This window comes from Belonocnema kinseyi, chromosome 2 (genome assembly GCF_010883055.1).
Source record: "Belonocnema kinseyi isolate 2016_QV_RU_SX_M_011 chromosome 2, B_treatae_v1, whole genome shotgun sequence".
Lineage (NCBI taxonomy): Eukaryota > Metazoa > Arthropoda > Insecta > Hymenoptera > Cynipidae > Belonocnema > Belonocnema kinseyi.
This window is the reverse complement of record NC_046658.1, coordinates 83,683,843-83,704,796: the sequence shown is the minus strand read 5'-3', so window position 1 is coordinate 83,704,796 and position 20,954 is coordinate 83,683,843. Positions and strand designations below refer to the sequence as shown.

At 30.9% G+C, this 20,954-nt stretch overlaps 1 protein-coding gene and 1 non-coding gene across 3 annotated transcripts in view; both read right to left on the bottom strand.

Moving 5' to 3' along the window:
• The window catches only part of LOC117168218 (serine-rich adhesin for platelets-like), a 160,783-nt gene that overhangs the window by 99,960 nt on the left and 39,869 nt on the right, over positions 1 to 20,954 (bottom strand). The gene's annotated exons all lie outside the window — the stretch shown is intronic.
• Positions 12,400 to 12,471, bottom strand: Trnat-cgu. Its single transcript has one exon. It is a non-coding gene; the product is annotated as a tRNA-Thr (tRNA).

The following is a 20,954-nucleotide window of genomic DNA, read 5'->3' as shown; positions in this document are numbered from 1 at the left end:
AAGAACAAGAAGGAAATTTAACTATATCGATATTGATGCTTTAAATATATCATCTCTATCTGATCCTCTTTTGTACTATGGAGCACAAACGTACATTGAATTTATTAACAACTATTTATGATTTCTTTATGTGTGAGCGACTTTAACCCACAACGCGGGGGTAAATCGTTTACTCGTAAAACAAGGTTTTAAAAAAGTTCTTGGAGGGAAAAATGTACAGAAAATATAATTGAAGGGGCGCACTGCATACGGGCGTAAATGACAGAACCCGGAATTTACAGGAGAACCAAAAAACTGTAACTTTCACGCAAATCATTTTTTTTTTTAAATCTCAAAATGGTTTCGAAGGACTGTTAGGCTTTATCGAACAATGAAATGAACATCCTGAAAGAAGCATCCTTCTTCGAGAAATCCCCTGTCAAAGCTATATAGCGTGTCCCCATAAACTCTGATTTTTATACATGAAAAGTTGCGTAACTGTTTAATTGTTTAATTCAAGAGAAAAATAAGAAAGTACTTTTGAGCTACTTCTTAGCTTCATTAAATCGCAAAAAGAAAGCTTTGAAGAAGATAACCATGTGCGAGAAAGCTCTGGTCAAAGTTCGGTGCGCATCAGAAAGCCTAAATTTTGATATACAGTCCGGATCGGGAATCCTGGTCGCGGCCAGATCGCGGATGAAACACACTCCCAGATCGGGGCCAGGTCGGGAGACCCGATCGGTAAATCCGATCGGTGCCCCATTGGTGCCCGATCGGTACTCGATTAGTCTCATTATAATCCATTCGTGAATTTCACGAATGGAAATTTAATATAAGTAAACTCGAAACTATGGAATGGTCCTCTCCTTTCGAAGGCCACCTTAATATTTTGAATTTCCAATTAAGTTATTTTAATTTAAAATTAAAGTACGACATGCGCGCAAAGAAGAGGTTTCAGACTACAAAATTTAGTTATACTTTTGAGAAACGTAAGATTATTGTAGATGGTATCAGTTTCGAGGAAAAGGTTAGTTTTTTATGAAAAAATGAATGATAAACAGGAATATTTTAATTAACAATTTTAATTTCTTGAAAAAAATTTTGTCTATCAAACTTCTTAACAAATTAGACAAACTTTTTTCGCAAAATGATTCCCTACAACTTGACATTTTCGAATGCTTCCAAAGAAAATCAATGGGGAATAACCTATGATTTATGATTTATTAACATTTTACTGTGAAGAAGTTCAATTTTCGGTCAATTGCTTTACTTCTTGAGAAATTCGTGAAGGTGGTTGTAGATAATATTTTCGCCGAAAAATTGAGCTATCATTTATTATATCGTTTTATTTTGTTAAGTATGTTAAGAAGCAATATAGACCAAACAACTTTTAAACAAAAATGAAAATTTTTTAATTAAATATTTCGGGATATTTTAAATATTATTTACAGTATATGCAGTCAATTAATTGTTATTATTATTAATTAATTTCGACCTAATGGACATTTTTATAAGTGGAAATGTCATTGTTTATAATAAAAAAGAAAAATAACTTTGATTAGCATTTTAAACTTCGCGCGAAACCAATTAGATGCCGAATGCGACGCATGCGCAGATGAGTAACTAGCTCTTGTTGGAATCCCTACACGATGGGCATTTTGCATTTTGATTATACTGCTTGATTCTGAAATTCATGTTATGAAAATTTTTCCTTAATGTATGTCTGTAATGAATTTATTATTAATACAGAATCAAAGTTTCAATAACAGAATCGATTGCATCACATATTTTATTTTCATAATCTAAAAGCATTACAATTTTGTGCATACTACAATCCATTTCTTGTCAATAGATTTGATAATTCTAACTCTACATTAAATATAAAAACCTTGAGTTCTTAAATAATAATTGAAAACAAAAGAACTTGATAAATTTTATCATATACTAATATTTGACTCATCTAATGGTAAATATACTAATTTTACCTTAAACAATTTAATTAATTATTAATGTATTTGAGGTTAGGCTTCAATGAGCCCGCAGAGTGTAATTACTTACTCTCATCTTCCTCGCGCAGGTTTCGAGGTATACTGGCTGGTGTTTGGTGACTCCGAACACGTGGCTTACTCGCATTATGCATTTTTAATCATTGGTCGAATATTATAGACGAGTAGTATGTATACAAATTTCACTGCACTATCAGAAAACATCAAGCAGCACTAGTTCTGCGAGCGCATAGAGATGGCGTTTCAGTAGGAAATCGGTCTGGCCCTGTCGGGCCCAGATATGGGCCACAGAGTTCTACCGATCAGGACCAGATCAGGAAATCCGCTCGGGGCCAGAACGGTATTAAGTTTGAAATCGGGCGATTTCTGCACGGGAACTATTTCTTTCCAAGAATTAATCATTTTGGCCGTACAAACTTTAAAAACCCAGACTCGACACGTACTCTGAAAATCAATGACGCCGCGGTGACAACACACTATGAAGCACTTACACCTTTATGCGCACATACTTTTTTTCCTATACCTATCTTTCGGGTCGAACTGGACCAAAATCTCAGAAAATAGCCGATCCTCCAAAGTACACCAAAATCGATATTTAATTGAGTTGCAACAAATTTTAGCCACACAGTTTCATGATGAGAATCTAGGGGAAACTCATCATTTAGAGACTAAATTTGATCATTTAGAGCAACGTAAAGTGTTGTCTTCAAACTATCAGTCAACTGTCAATGTGATTTTGTCGGGCGTGATTCGGGTGAAATAGATCTTGATAAACAGGCAAGTTATAATAATAATAATTATCTAACTTTTAATTTCCTTCCATTTATAAGCGAGTATTAGTGTTTTTAAATAAATAATGTACCTGGCGTAGTGTAATTTCCAAATGTTAGGTTAGTCAAAACTGACATGACATTTAAACCACCGAGGCCGGGATGTAAAAACTAAGTCTTGATCGTCTGCATCGAAATTGATGCCTGTGCAAATTTCGCATCAATGGTGTCAGCTTTATGACTTCATCAGTAGGATTCACAAAAATCACTCCCAGTTGAACAGACACGATCGCTCCAATGGTGTCGACATTCACCCCCTTTGGAACGCTCAGTCGCCCCATTTAGTGTGACCAGTCACTCCAAGTCCAAGAGTTACTCTCCGCTCCAACGAAAAGTCACGCTTCACTCCAGAAGGAGAAGCTCACTTCTGGCTTCAAGTTGGAGCGAGAATTAACGCGATTAGAGTGGCATATCACTCCAAGAAATTTAGAGAGTATACATCACGGCTTTAGTTTAAATGTCGACGGCCATGACTAACCTAACATTTGGAAGTTACATTAGGAAGCTGTAGTTTTATTCTATTGACTACAGCTAGAAAATTCGAGTCCTCTGTCTTTGATGCTGAAAAAGTAAGTGAAGAAAAAATGGTAGCCTAATGAATAAGGTATCATTTGAAAGGTGCAAATGTTGTACGTTAATGAGCCGAAAAGTACTATTCCGAAAAATTGTTTGTAGCTTACAGATCTGAAAGTCTGATAAAAAGTAAGGAAATTTGATAGCTTTTAAAGACAATCAACTTTGAAAAATATTTTTTTATTGAAAAAATAATACATGGAAAAAAATTCTTGAGGCAAACGAGTGAATCGAGAATATATTAAACTCAAAAAAGTGTACGCTTGGATTAGGTAAAACGTTTAGTTAAGAGTTAAACATTTAGTTACTTTATGTAAATCGTTCTCGTGAATCAGTAATTTGAACAAAATTGCTAAGTTCGAATATTTATTATTTTCGACAGATTATGTATAATTGTATTATCTTCAGATTGGAAAAAAAATTTAGTTGTTATAGAAATATATTAATTTACAGTAGCCAATCTTTCGTCTGGTATCGCGAAAATTAATTTCCCTGAAATCCGTGTAATGCATTTGGAGATCAAGTTTGTTGTTTTTATCGTGTTTCTTGATATTTCAATATAGTTATCACCTACAATCGAAAAAAAAGTAAATTATTATTGCTGTATCGTAAACTCCATTTAATATTAACATTCGCGCACATTTTAAGAGGTAAGAAGCGTTTAATTGTCCAAAGTAAATCTCAATTGTCACTGCTCCCGATTATACCGTCGCCATTTTATTTCGCTGCTCCAATAATGCACTGGCGCTCTTCCGATAATTGCTTCAGACACCTATTCTTACTATCCCTATTATAACTATACTTATTAGGGGTTTAACTATACGATATCCCTGGTATATGGAAAATGGTCAAGGATATTCATTTTCGCTGATCCAGGGATCTTTTTAAATTCCTTCGTTCGTTTTCAGCTAAATGTTTAGCTATAATAAGGAATAATATCCCTGTCATAGCTCAATTTTTTTCACCGTGTAGGAAAAATCTGAAAAAATTCATGGTGGTACTCACTCTGGCCATCGAACCCTTTCCCTGTGATGAGGAACACCGAGGACGATCCCCGGAAAAACAGCACCACGCTGGGCTCTCGCACTTGTTTTCCTATCTAAAAAACTGACTTCAAATATCGCAATTTGCACGAAGACAACAAGAAACACATACTTCCTTCAAATTGTAAATTGTTACAGATAGTTCAACTATCTCCAATTTAAAAGACTTCATTAGCTTAATTAGAACTGAAGATAGTTCGGTCGCATATTTATTTACAAAAAACAAACAATTATTTATGATTTGCAAATTCTTCAACAGCAATCTGTTCAGAAATGTTTGAAGTACCAAAGGACTCGAATTTTCTTGCCGATTAGTATTCACTGTTAAATGAAAGAAAGTTGAAAATTAGGTAAATATTATCCCAATTAGTTTGCTTTTTAACAATTATTCAGTCTAATATTGCAAAGCGAATAATGGCTTTGGCAAGTATTCAGGTGGCTGACAGCGTGGTTCAGAACGCCCCAACTATCCACATGAGCCAAAATTCAGTCTCAAAATGGTACATTCCCCTATCGGGTCTATCGGGGCCAGACCAGTCCAGATCGGGTCCCGAACGGGAATCTTGGTCGGAGCTAGATCGCGAATGAAACACACGCCCAGATAGGTGCCAGGTCGGGACAACCGATCGGGAAACCTGATCGGTACACGATCAGTCCCATTATAATCCATTCGTGATTTTCACGAATGTAGATTTAATATAAGTAAACTGGAAACTAGTATTAAAATAAAGTACTATAGGCACGAAAAGAAAATGTTTGTTTTTATGAAAAAAATGAATGATAACCAGAAATGTTTAAATTAACAATTTTAGTTTCTTGAAGAAAATGTTGTCATAAAACTTCTTAACAAATTAGAAAAAGTTTTTCACAAAAATATTCCCTACAACCTGACATTTTCGAATTTTTCCAAAGAAAATCATCGGGAAATAACCTATGATTTACGATTTATTAACATTTTACTGTAAATAAATTCAATTTTCTGTCAATTGCATTACTTCTTGAAAAACTCGAGAAGGTGGTTGTAGATAATATTTTCGCCAAAAAATTAATCTTTCATTTATTAGATCTTTTTATTTTGTTAAGTATGTTAAGAAGCAATATAGACCAAAAAACTTTTAAACAAAAATGAAATGTTTTGAATTAAATATTTCTGGTTATTTGAAATATTATTTACAGTATATGCAATCAATTAATTTGTATTATTAATAATTAATTTGGACCAAATGGGCTTTTTTATAAGTGGAAATGTCATTGTTTGTAATAAAAAAGAAAAAAATAACTTTGTTTAGCATTTTAATCTTCGCGCGAAATCAATTAGATACCGAATGTGACGCATGCGCTGTTGAGTAACTAGCTCTTGTTGGAATCCCTACACAATTGGTATTTTGCATTTTGATTGCACGACTTGATTCTGAAATTCATGTTATGAAATTTTCTCCTTAAGTACATGTGATACTTAGAAAATTGTCGATGTTACCAGTTTTAGGTTTCCCCGGCTTTTTTCTAGAATAATAAATATTTTGTCTTAAAAATTTGTTAAATGATAGCGAACATGCTAACGGACGTCCCCACACACTTTTTTTGTAGGTTAATTCAAAAAAGTTTTAATTTGGCAAAATGTGAATAATTTGCATAGCGCTTAGGAAATAGTATCGATTTTTTCAGTGTTAGATTCCCCGGCTTTTTTTCCTAGGATAAGAAATATTTTGCCTTCAAAACCTGGGAAATGATAGCAAACATGCTAATGGACGTCCCCGCACACTTTTTTTGTGTTTTTTTTATCAACAATTTTTTGATATTGCTAACAACGTGCGTGTATATTTCGAGGTTATGTGTGTTACAATGCACCCGAGCGTTACTTCCGAACTACACAATATTTTTGGCCGAAAACTCTTAGACTTACAAATAAACATAGTAACTAATTTCCTGGAACTAACCTTATTTGCAGCCAATCAAAAAAGTTCATTTCATAAATAATTTCCAGATTATCAGAAAGGCAGAGATGAAAAACGACATAACCTCAAAATAATGCATATGCATAACATTTTTATTTAGCAAAATAATTTTTTTTGTTATTATCCCTCAAAAAAGAGTCTGGGGACGTCCGTTATGATATTTTATAGCATCTCCGAATTCAGTTTTTAAAAATTTTCATTTTTGTGGAAAAAAATCTGGGGAAACTGTAAGTATCACATGCCCTAAATGTATTTTTGTAATGAATTTATTATTAATGCAGAATCAAAGTTTCAATAACATATTCGATTGCATCACATATTTTATTTTCATAATCTAAAAACATTACAATTTTGTGCATTCTGCAATCCATTTCTTGTCACTAGATATGTTAATTCTAACTACATTAAATCGAGAAACCTTGAGTTCTTAAATAATAATTTAAAAGAAAAGCACTTGATAAATTTCATTATATAATAAAATTTGACTCATCTAATGGTAAATATAATATTTTACCTGAGACAATTTTATTAATTATTAATTTATTTGAGGTTAGGTTTCAATGAGCCCGCAGAGTGTAATTACTTACTCTCATCTTACTCGCGCAGGTTTCCAGGTACACTGGCTGGTGTTTGGTGCCTCCGAACACGTGGCTTACTCGCCTTATGCATTTTTAATCATTAATAGAATATTATAAACGAGTAGTATGTATACAAATTTCACCGCGCAATCAGAAAACTTCAAGCAGCACTAGTTCTGCGAGCGCATAGAGATGGCGTTACAGTAGGAAATCGATCGGGCCCAGGTATGGGCCACAGAGTTCTGCCGATCGGGGCCAGATCGGTATTACGTTTGAAATCCGGCGATTACTGCACGGGTAGAAATAAATATGAAACTGAAAATTCTCTGAAATTCCCATTGTGAGACCAATGAAATTTGAGCTGCAACAAATTTAAAACCAGCGTTTTTCTATGCTACTACAAATCTACAGGGGCACGAGTTAGGAGGAAACAAGTAATTTAAGCCAATAGACCGATTTTCGAAAATTTGTCACTTACGTCCCTATTCAGTGTGGCCCTTCAATTATTTATAAGTTTTCTACACTGTTAGAAAAATCTGTATGAGATTTAATATACATGTGTGTGAAGCAAATATGCACTACCGCTACTGAAATGTAACATACATTGGTGTAGTGAATTTAATATACATGTTTATTAAATTTAATATACAGGTCAGTATAGCAATGTGCGTGAAAACTCAACCTGTTTTAATTTCTTTAAATCTTGTCAAATATTCTCAATTAAATTAATAATCTAGAATTCGTCGACTCAGTTATTATTTATAATGATAGTGATGTACGGGTAAGTTTTTTTTTCCTAATTTCGTTCTAAATTGTCAAAATTTAAGTCGAATACAGTTAATTGTAGGTTAAGTCTGTTATTTATTTACTTGATTGAACTTTTCGACTTGAAATCCAATTTAATTTTTGGTTAACAGAAAGAGGGTATCATGTATTATTATCTAGAATCGAAAATTACAGATAAATTTATTTTAAATTTGTGAAAAATTGAAATTATATGACTTTTCTCGTAAGTGATTAACATGAATGTACATAAAATTTAATATACGCGCTCTTAAGGCCATGTGATGAGTGGGTCATTTGACCTGATTCCTACCTTACCGTCACTTTTTTTATTTCCCAACTTATATTCACACGAAACGCCACATCGAGTTGAAAATTTTGCATATTTAACCAGCAGCACTAAGAATGGAGGGTCTGGTCCGAAAGTTGCATAATTATGAAAAAAGTTTTTTGTTGTAAATAATTTTTTTTTCTTTTTTTATAATTATTAAAGTTTAGGACCAGACCCACCTTTCTTACTGCTTCTTATTTATCATCCCAAATTTTCATCTCGATGTGGCGCTTCGTATGAAAATAAGTTGGGAAATAAGAAAGGTTGGCGGTAAGGTAGAAATCTGGTCACGTGACCCACTCGTCACATGGTCTTAATAGCGATTTCATAAGCTTAGTATATTAATCTTCATGAACATGAGTATATTAAAGTTAATATTATTTTTAACAGTGTAACACTTTTAAAGCAAACAAAGTTGCTAAAACTTATGCTAACGTTAAATAATATATGATTATTGACACTTGAAACATAGCCCAATTTTACTTTTGCAACACGTACAAGTAACTAGACGCCTTACAATACATCTTATATAATTTACGAAAAATATTATTCTAAATCCCAGTCTATTTGAAAATAATAACCTTTAATGACCTGGCTTTTTTTATAGCATGCCAGGAAAACGAGTCGCCTCTCAGGAAATATTCAAATTTTCTTAGAATATAACCTGCTTGGACATATAAATGATTACGTCCTAGATATATGATGGTTATTGCATTATCAGTTTATATACATGGAATGATCATTATATATCTATGACGTCATAAATAGGAAGGATGTAAAGGCAAAAGGAGGTAACTCACAAAATGGCAATTGTGCAGGAGAGCGAAAAAACATTGCGTAACATCGAAATCGCAATTTTTAAAAATCCGCTTCCGAACTGAAATATTACTTAATCGATTACCAAAAAAGTTTGATGGAAAAGAAGCTTCCAGTTACGATAAAATATTGTTCAAAGGTCATCATGTGGAATTGACACTTCTTTTACTCTGTCCGACACGAATTGTGACAGTGATAAAAAATGAAATATTCAATTAAAAAACAAACTAATGATCCTTGTCTGAGATGCTGTGTTACTGAATACAGGGAAAAAAAGTTTGATAACGAACAAATCATTTAGTTCCGAGAAAATTAAGTTTTAGTTTTAAGGTTAGAATTTCATGGGTTCTAAAAAATGTCTTAAAATCGTGTCAAAAATTATAACTCAAGTTTCAATGAGATAGTGTGTCACAATGACAGACTATTTTTCGCTTTCCGGTATAGTGATAAATTATAAAATTTAAAGTTTTTGTTGTTGGACCATGATGATATTGAAATATGTGACTTTTGGGAACTTCATAAAAAATAGTTCAATCACAAAAAGTTTTCAGTTTTAATGGATATGAGAATGTATACCACCAAAATGCGTTTACGAACAACAAATCCTTTTTAACAAGATATGTTTTGAATTTTTGAGAATATCATGGAAAAAACATTTTCGGGAAATTGTGAGTTACCTCCATTTCGCCTTTCCACCTGTCATATCATATATAATGGCCATTACATGCCTATAAGCTGAAAAGGGGAACTTCAGGTTCGCTTCGCAGGCATGAGAAACGGTCATAAACACACAAGTATTATATCAATTCTCTTAATTAAAGAAACGTGGAATCCTAATGAAAGTAGATTTAGAAAAGAACATTATTCAATAATAGTTTTGTTACAAAATCATACTTTTTAATTGAAAATTCGCCTTTTTGGGTTGAAAATCTATAGTTCTTAGTTGAAAATTCAAATATTTAAATGAAAATTAATTTATTTTGTTTAAAACTCTTCTTTTTTTGGTTGAAAATTAAATTATTTGGTTAGAAAATTCATCTTTTTCAAGATAATTCGTTTTTTTTAGCTTTAGTATCCATCCATTCTGTTGGAGATCAAAGTTAAAAATTCATATTTGCGGGATGGAAACTTAACTGTTTTGGAGAAAATTCAACATTTTGAATTATATCATTTTTCCTTTATTGACTGAAAAATCTTTCTTAATTTAAAACTTGAATATGAAGTTGAAAACTTATATATTTTTTTGAAAATTCATCTTTCTTGTTAGAAAGTGGAAAAACCAATTATTTAGTTTAAAATTCATCAAGTTTGTTGAAAATGTAATTTTTGACACACAGATATTTTTGCGTTAATATTTTTTAAACTTCTAATCATAACTTTATTTTTATATTTGAAAGATAAATGTTAACGTTCAGGGATAATGAAGAATTGGTCGAAGGAAAATCAGGCAATTTTGAAATCGGGGATTTGTAGCAATGCTATTTATCCTTCGATTTAAAAAAGGAAAAATTTGCAAATCAATTTCTTCACTTAAGGTTGAAGGACTTTGCTCTTATCCATTTATAGGATCGAAATTGAAAAATCCAAATAAAGAACTTCAGTTGGAAAAGACTCCCTATTGCGGTTGTCTTAATCATATTTGCATCAGGACTGCCAGTCTATTGTAAATCAGGTTGAAGAACAGGTATCGAAAAATTTTCGTCGATCGTATCAAACTAACTTTATTACACTGCAAGTCTCGAAGGTAACGACAGGTTTATCCCAATATGGGCATGATCTGTGTGTGGCCTGAATCGACTGAAAAATGCCACCTTTTTATTGGCAGAACCAGTTATTCTTGTTCGCGGCACATGAAAAAAAAATGGAATCGAAACAATGCTGTACTCCTTTAGCTTTAAGATTCTATGTCGGAAAGAATTGAATGCATCTAAGCAACACTTCGAACCTACCAATAACACAGAAACAAAGCCTCTAGATTTGTATAAAATCAGGGTTGTTACAAAATCTTCATTTCAAAATTCCCCGACATTTCGCTGGGCAATTTTTTGTTATCGCTGACAGTTATAATTTTTTCTTTCAGATATAAAAACAACCTTTCGCCTAGGAAATCAATAATGCTATAGTTGTAGTGATGAAAGCAGGCTTCCCAGACCAAAATGTTCTCAAAACAGGAAACATAGGGTGATTTTTCTTAAAAATAGGGTAGTAATGGAAGGATAAATTCTTTGAAATAAAATTAGTGTATAAATACTGTATTGTATTCAATATGAAACGCTTAAAATATCAAGGTCGAAATATATTACATTGATATTCTAACAACAAAATATTTTTATATATCATCGATATGAATTTTTAGGCAAACCCAATGTTCAGTCAAAAATAAACGAATTTTCAAGAAAATAGTTAAAATTTCAACCAGAGAGAGGAATTTTCAAATTTATTGATGAATCTTAAAAACAAAAAAAAGGAATTTTTAAGAAATGAGTCAACAAAAGACAAAAGATATTTTTATTTTAAACTTAAAGCAGTTGAATTAAAAAAAATTCTCAACGAAAAATGCAGATAAATTCAATAAATAAACAAGAGCAATTTTTAAGAAAAGAGTTTAATTTTCAACAAAGACGGATTTTTCTGTCAAAAAATCAAAAGAATTTGAACAAAATAGTTGAATTTTCAAATAAAAATGGAATACTTAAATTTGCAGTTCAACAAATTGATTTTTAACAACAAGAACAAAAGTTTTCAACTAGAGAGATGAATCTTTTACTAGAATATAAATTAATAAAAAATTAATACAACTTTGAACCAAGTATAGTTAGATTTCTAATAAAAAAAATAGTTATTTTAGAGGGATTTTAGAGGAATTTTCAAAAAAGTACTCCAACTTTCAACAAAAAAAGATCATTTTAACAAAATAATTAAATATCCAAATAAATATGAGGATTTTAAACTAAAAGAGATGAATTCTGATCCAAAGATATAATACATAGTGGACTTTTTTTATTAAAAATAATTAATTTTCAACAAATAATAGTTGGATTTTCTTATTGCGTTCGATTAATTCAGTTTGTATTTTTTTTTTAAGTGAGAAAAAGGGGAAGATTCTTGAAAACAGGGGGAAAAGAGGAATTAAAAAAAGGTTAGTCTTAAATTCCCTGACCTATACCTATCCTGAAAATGCAATTTCGTATAACTCAAAATGTCTTCTTATATATACAAAAGAATTAATTTCGGCTCAGTTTTCAAAAATATGTCGTGACACAAATTATGAAAATAGTACCTTTAAATGAATTTTTAATAAAAATTTAGCTAAGTACATTTTATTAAAGAAAATAATCCTTTTTCCATCATTGGATAAATTTAAAAAATAAAAATCTGTCAATTTTTAATCAGTCTGAGACGTATGCAGTTGATGCAACGAATAGATGACCAATTTTTTCTGAAGATATTGAGTTTCAATTCGTACAAGTCGTAACGGAAAATCGCCTGTTGTAAAAAAAATCTCTGCCTCCTGTGAGGTTTGAACTCACGACCCCTGGTTTACGAGACCAGTGCTCTACCACTGAGCTAAAGAGGCCGGTGAATTCCAGGCTGGATAAGGCGTTCATAAGACTGGGGCTATAATTTTGCCAAAATTCATTGATTAACGTTCATATAAAAGGTCTTATCAAAACATTCAAGGATAAAATCGTGTATTTCAGGAGTAAAGCATTGTTGCAATCAATTACTGTGCTTCTGTATTCACATTTACTCGAAAGAATTAATTTTTTTACTAAATGCAAATAAATAATCAAATAATTATCAAAAATAATTCTTACTTGATCATTTGAAAGTCCTTTATTGCAATAACTGTCTTAAACACCCACAATCATTTAATTGTCAACTAAACTTAAAATTAAGATGATTATCTTTCGTAAACTAAAAAAATACACAAATTTAAATAGTGCATTAAGTTCATTGATCGTGATTTGCATATAAATGAGACTGGTTCTCAAGGAGGCAGGAAATTTGAAAGCCAGTGTAAGAACGGTCTGTCCTCCCGCCTCAGAATGTCTACTTACATTATTGATTTTTATGTGCCGGAGCTTTAGATTATCATTTTCAATAATCAGAGCAGGGCTTATTCTAAAGGGGGGGGGAGGGGGTTTACTGCTTATCCGAAACGTGCTCTGGTAAATCAAAATAGGCAGTGTTAAATAATGTAAATTCTGCGCATTATTAAAAATAACATAAAGATTGACATTTGTTAAGTCGGAGAGGAAACGAGAAATGTTAATATATGCATTGCAATTTTGATTAAAAACATGCTGCAATTTAAAAATTTACACTTACTAGTAATACAGAAGTTTCCGTAAAACTAGCCCGCTTAAAGTACATTTCCAGCACTAGTATTACATGTACTACACATAGAAAAATGTTTGATTGATTGAAAAAACAAAATTTGTTATTATACACTTTGTTTTTAGATTTAAACAAACCTTATATTTGAATTTAATAGATTTTGTTCAATTTAAGCAAATCATATTTAATTCGTGCAAAATTTACTTAAATTAAATAAACTGCATTTAATAAAATTTGTTTGAATCAAATATTGTTCTCGATAATACATTTATCGAAATTACGATACGTATAGCCGGATTTTTTCCGTGCGAATAGCGGAACCTAGAAAACGGAATGCTGATAAGAAAATTTCAGTACAAAAAGCCGGATTTTTTCAATACACGTAAACACTACCATGTAACATATTGTCATTAGAATATTTTGCGTTTAGATGTGTTCAAAATGTTCAAAATGTTCGGAATCGAGTAATCTAAAATCAAAAGCTTCATAATTAGAAAATTTCCAATTAAAAATTTCCAAATTGAATAGTATAAAAATAATACATTCATAGTTAGACAAGGTTAAATTAAATTACGTGAAATAGATCAAGTTTAATTTATCAATTAGGCATTAAAATAACCCACCTTTCGTAGTGCTTCTTATTTATTATTCAAAATTTTCAACTCGATGTGGTGCTTCGTGTGAAAATAAGTTAGGAAATAAAAAAAAGGTAGGAATTTGGTGACGTGATCCACTCGAAATATGGCCTTAAAATTTGAATGATTGAATGTTGAAAAGTATTTTTAAAACGGGCACAATTTGAGACTTATTAATTCGAAACAATTAATTTAATGGTTTTAAACTTTAAATGTGAAGTGTTAAAAGTTGTGAGGTTGAAATGGCAAATTTAAAAAGTTTTACAATTGCAAGTTTTGTCAATTTCAAATTCCAAAGTTAGAATGATTTATGTTTTAATGGTTCAATTACTTTAATCTTTAGGAACGCGAATTTCAAATTGTTGAATTTTGAATGCTTTTCCGAAATTCATCAATTTTTATGGTATTAAATTTGAAAATATAAAAATCCTGTTTTATCAAAAAATTCACCCCTTTATTTTTGGAAATTCGTGTGTTGAGATTGTACTTCTATATTTGTATAAGGTATAACGTAACTGTATTAATTTTAAGTAGTTCTACAAGAAAGAGCTTTTATCTATTTTACGCGATTTCTTGCAACGCTAGCTATACAAGTTCAAAAGTTCAATTTTTGGAAAAAAATTCTCGTGAACACAAAAACACTTTTGCCCGTATAAGAAATAACAAAATATGTTATTTATAAAAGCACAAATGCTGAAAAGAAATTTAGACAAAATAAAAAAATTTTGAATAAAGTCTACTTTTGACCGCATTTCTATTCTATCCCCAAATAAAACCCCATAAGTAACCAATTTGAAATTTACGTAATATATTGCTGTTTAATAACGTTTGTTGACAGTTTTTTCATGAATAATTACTCATCAGTAATTAAAGAATACCCAGCCTATTTTTAAACTAAGTTTAATTCAACTTTTGTTTTTTTTTTCAGAAGGTTGCGAAATATACATATTTTTCGACTTTATAAGTACTTTATTCGATGATAACAATAAAAAAATTTGTTTCAATAGTTATAAAATTATTTAAATAATATATATTTGTACAAGTACATATTTATCATAAAAAATCATAAGAAACATATTATATCTCACCAAATTTTTGACAGATTTTAATATTGTTAGATATTGACTTGTCCTTTAAGAATACTCGTAAATGTTTAAAAAAATTTGAATTATTTAAACAATTATATTTAGTTTGAATATGTTATTTTTTCCACTTTTCAAAAGATTAAAATATTTGTAGGTACTACGTTGTTTTCTAACAATACGCTTACATGTTTAAACAATCTTATTTTTTTAATTTAAAAGTTTTCTTAGGAAGAAAACTAATGCTCAATAAAAATATTAAAATCTGTCGAAAATTTGGTAAGATAAAATGTTTCTTCTGCTTTTTTAGATTCTTATAATTTATGATTGAGAATGTATTAGAATTTTTCGAAGTTTGACACCACAATGTTTCAACGGATCTCCACGATTGAGACTTTTAAGACCCCCTGAATCCCAAAATCAAGTTTTGGCGATGGCACCTGTCTGTCTGTCCGCCCGGCCGACTGTTCGTCCGGCTGGCGGTCGGTTCGCTAACAAGATAACTCTCGAAAAAATGAACGGATCAAATAAATATTTGGCACACTTTTTTAAGGTCCTAAAAAAGGACGAGTTTATTAACCATCTTTTTGAATTTGGAAGTTTTTATACACGGGTATTCGTATTACTCAGAAAGCTAAACAATTTATCCGAATTAAAAAATCATCAGTTACGTCATTTATAAAATTTCAAACATCAATCAAAAATCAAAATTTTAAGCCAAACAACGCACGATATGAAAAAAGTCAAGAGAAGAAAAACATTAATTTTTGAAAGCCCAATAAGATTATCATAACAACTTTTTGGATTTTCTTGGAAAACAGAACATTCAAATTTTGATTGCACAATAAATAATAAAAAAATCAACGTTTCCATTTTGTTGTCAAACTATGCAAGATACAAAAACAGATAAATAAACAAAAATTTTAATACCGAAAAAGATCCACAAATTTGTTAATAATCACTTCTTGATAGGTAGCGTAGTTTTTTTATTCGTGAAAAATAACATTGAAAATAAAGAAACTTAAATTTTTTGAAAAAAGACACAAGTGAAAAAATAAAATTATTTAACAAAATTGCACTCCTAAAACGCATTTAAAAAATTGTCGTGAATCAGTTTTCGATACCACCGCATTAAAATTTCGAAACATGCGACGTAAGGTACGAAAAAAAACCTTACAGAAAATTATAGCTTTTGAAAAATCCTAACAATTTTTTTAAACGCATTTTTTAATAGGACTCGTTTTTTTTATTGACCTGAAGTAGTATGCACAAAATTCAAATATTGAGCCAATATAAACGACGCAAAATAGGGGGAACCGTTTTTGGAGGATTTTCAACATTTAAAAATGCCTACAGTATTTCCTTGTACCATTTTTTGACAGAACTCCTCGTTTTTAGTATATTTATCGAAATTGACATGAAAAAATCGAAAATTCAAATATTATGCCAAAAGATCAGAGATGCGTAAAAAATCTAAAAAGAAGTCTTGTGGATATTTTGCATTATCCATAAAAAATAATATGAAAACGAATATCCTATTTTTAGCATAACAACGCAAGATGCAGAAAAATGCCTAAAGAAAGGATTATAGTTTTTTATTTATTTTGAGGTACTTCAGAAAAGCAGAGGGCAGATTATTTAGGTGAAATATGTGCTTTTATACAAATACGTATTATTAAAACAATTGTAAAATTAGTCAAAAAATTGAATGCATTAATATTACTGATTAAAGAACTCATCAAGCCTAGAAAATATGTTCATTTCACGAGTTACTGGAAAAAGTAAATGTTTAAACAAATAAAAATTGTGTAAACAATTGAAAATTAGTTTAAAAATATTTAATGTTTATAAAAAAAAATTCAAACAGCTTTATGGACCGTGATATTACGTAAATTTGACATTTGTTACTTATAGGGTATTATTTAAGGGACCCTCGCCTTAAACAATTATGATTGATTCTTATTCTCTGACGAATTATGAGCAATATACTAAAATGCGGAATTATTTGTAACATATTAGAACGTTTAAATATAGATTAACAAAAGCTGACTTTTCCCCATTTGAAATAAATGGGAAACTTCATGGTCTTGGAGCCAATTTGACTCAAATTTGAAGACCATTTGTTTGAGCATTGGAAAAAACTTGGGGACTAGAACAAAGAAATGCGAAAAGTAAAAATAAATGTTCTCAAAATTTAGCTGGGAAAAACTATTGTAGCCATAACTCTTTGAAGAAGTAAAAATTTAATAAAAGAAAAAAATATCACAAAATAAATTTATGTTGATAAAAACCTCTGGGGGATTTTAAATTAGTTTCGATTCACCTGACACTAAAGCCAACAACTTACATAAAAAATGTCTACAAAAGTTAATAAAAGTTTCAAAAATATTCAAATACTCATAACTTTGTAAAATTTGTTTTCTTCTTCTCAAATCGAAAAAATACGTGTCATAAAAGAAAATATTTTTTCGCTGAGGAATCACAGGATTTTAAGTGTTAGTGAACCTAATCTGCATTATTTAGAATGGATTCGGTCATTTTTCAGGAATTTTTTTTAATCAGCATCATTAGCTAATTAGGTGTTTGCGAAATATTACCAAATATCTTACGGTTCGCATCTTTTGCTCACCAAAAAATATTCGTGTGCTAATCCTTTGTTAGCCATAAGAAGGCGGCTTACATACATAGGTCATAGCGTATTGAGGGAAGAACATCTGCTTTGAATCGTACAATAGACTCAGCGGGCACATACCATCAAAATCATTATTGCGTCTCAAATGGCCCAATATGCTCTGGAAAGGGTCTCTGGCTAAAATCTTCAAGACAGGGCAACATCTGTCCTTTTTGGAGGATCATAGAGAAAGATAGAGAAAAAGTGAAAGAACAAGAAAGAAGAAAGTCCTTTGACAAGGTTCCGGAAAAGGTGGGCCGAGAAGGAGGAATCGAGAGCTCCCCTTTTTGCTCTCTAAACGGGAAGTGTCAATTGACATCTGCCTTGCATAATCAAAGATCTATGGACCAAATATCCTATTTTTGGGTTTTCGGGTCAAATTGATATTTTTTCTTTACCCTCCGGAAATTCTGAAATTGGGTTCAGATAATAAATCTTGCTACTTTCAGATGGAGAATTCATTAAAATGAATTAAATATTTAATTCAAACTCAAAATTAATTCAGAATGTCACCCGAATGATTAGGGTCAAATGAAGGGTGGCAGTAGAGAAATGGATAACCAATTTTAAAAAAATCGAAAATGGATTTATTGTTTACAAAGTTCTTTAAAAACTAAATACACAATGTGGCAAATGGATTTTTTGAAAATCTTATTGTTTCATACTTAATATTTTATTTTTAATTTTAATTAAAATTGAGTTCATTTTTTAGCGCAGTAATCATTTTTTTCAACTTTTTAGCATTGATATTTCTTGAAATGATTACAATTCAATGACAAATTTTGGTTTTTTTATTTCGCGATCTTCCATTTTTAATGTTCTCGGAACAGAATCAATCTATTGGATCAAAATTTTTAATTGTCAACTTCCAAATCCATTTTCTCGAAGCAGGATAACTTTTAATAACCATTTTTTTTTACCTCAATTCAGCAACAGTTCAGAAAAAAATTCATTGGACATATTTTTTTTTATAGTTTTCAATAGCATAAGAAACATCATGCGTTGCGATTTTCATTTACAAATAAAGGACAATTCATTTGAGAACAAAAACAGAATAAATTCTGTCGCGGATGAGTACGACATCCTGTGATTCAATTTCAAACCGGATGTCCTATGACAAAGAAAAAGCTCGTGAAAGACCTGGTTCGAAGGTTCCCCAATTTCTGTATTTTATTCTACAAGTGTTCCTCTAAGTATGCAAATTGTTGTCATTTATTTACCTAGTCCTAGTATTTAAAAAATTCCCTAATATTGTGAAAAATGACAATAGCGAAGATTGTATTCAAATTAGCTACCTGAGTTTGAGGGTAGACGAATTTCTCAGATCGGGGCTTCGCCAAAAATCAGGAAAGGTACTTAATGTTTGCTGTACTGCATTTAAATGTTTACAAAACTGTAAATAAATAATGGTTCGTCGTATGACAACATATCACGAGTAAAAAGTTTTCTTGTATGCCATAGGTTATTAAAAAATGAAAAAAATCGATTTTCTTAATTGAGCTTTTTTGTCAAATAGTTATAAAGAATAATTTGCAGGTATCAAAAATGCTACCCAAGATGATTATATTTCTTACGGTAAAAATTATCAATATAAAAAAGGTAATCGCTAATAACTTAAAAATTGTGGCTTTAAAGGAAGCGAATGTTTATAAAAATACATTGTTTATAAGGCCGTAAATAAATAATGGCTCATCGTACAAGAAAATATCACGATATTGAAAAGATTTATTTCATTTCATAGATTAATAAAAAAATTAAGAAAAGCCGATTTTCTTAATTGAGCGTTTTTGTTAATAGCAATAGTTATAAACAATAAGGCGCAGGTATCGAAAATGCTTAAGCTAATTACATTGTTTGCGGTAAAAATAAGGATATAAAAAAAGGTGATCGCTAATAACTTGAAAATTGAGGCTTTTAGGGGAGCTCACATTTATAAAAAATACATTGTTTATGAGGCCGTGAATAAATAATGCTATAAACAATTTTTCTAAAGAAATTATTAACAAAAATTATGTTATGAATGCTAGATTAAGGTTTCGCAACAATTCGAAGCAATTTATAAAACTGGTTGATCTGGATGATTGTTTATTAATAAATGAACAGTCTCAAGGATTTCCTCTTAAAAATAGCAACTTTTTAACAACAAATTAAGGAGAGAACCTTTTATTCGATGGGAAGATTTCTTTTTCCACTCAATGAAAAAAGTTTTATTTTTGCTCAGCCATGCTAAAAATGATTCGAAAACCTACCGAAGATCTTCGTAATCAGGGGCCTTTTTTGGTCTTTTGAGGAAAAGTAATCTCTGGGACCAATTAGCGCATACAGAAGTGTTAGTAGCTACCGGATTACTATTAGATTGTGATCAATGAAATTTATACATATTTTACAAAATTTTATAATTGATTTCGATTAAGCACTCAATCTCAAGCATTCTGCAATGATCTTAACCTAATAGTAGATTGTATCCTTTCACTCATCATCAAAAAATTCCCAATCGACTGAAAATTTCGAAAAAATGCATTAACAATAGAGAAAGAATTAATCTTTAACATGTTCTTTGTTATATATTAAAATTATTTTTTATGTTGTGATATTTGCTATAATCTATCCACAAAAGAACTGTTCTGCGCCCCCAAATAAATTGGAAATTAATAAATTATCACTCTCAGAAAGTGAAATTTTTTGTTTTTACAACTCTACCAAATGAAAAATGGTTAATGTTTAAATACTCAAAAATTTACAATTGTTTAGTTTGCAAACTGTATAAGTATACATGTGTATAATTTCAAATGTAAGCTGAAAGTCTACATTGCCATTTAACCCACACTATGCACAATGCACATGCAAACAAGTACGCGTGCATTCTCAGACGCGTGACGCATTATTACGTTTTTACACGTTCACTGCGCGGTGACGACGTCTACGTGCAGCGGACAAAAGGGCGTCCATTCTTTAATTGGATTCCCTTCTTGAAATTTTAAACACAATCCCACCGAGCCTAACAATGACTTCGAATCGCGAGAGCGGAGCCCACATTGGCCGGTTTTGCGTTGGTGTCAGGGGGTCGCAAATCCGCTTCCCGTGGTTTCGAAGACAGGGCCGCACACAAACAATTATCCATTCTTTTGTTTTCCTTTTTTTATCGATAATCTACCAAACACCTATGTACTATAATATTACACATTTGGAAATCAATACTGTTCCTCTGAATTACCAACGAATTTTTCTCTATATATATATACACACATATATACATATATATATATATGTAAACCACCTATCTCACGATCGTGAGACGTGGTTGTGGCTGAAATTTTACCGCGATTTCGCT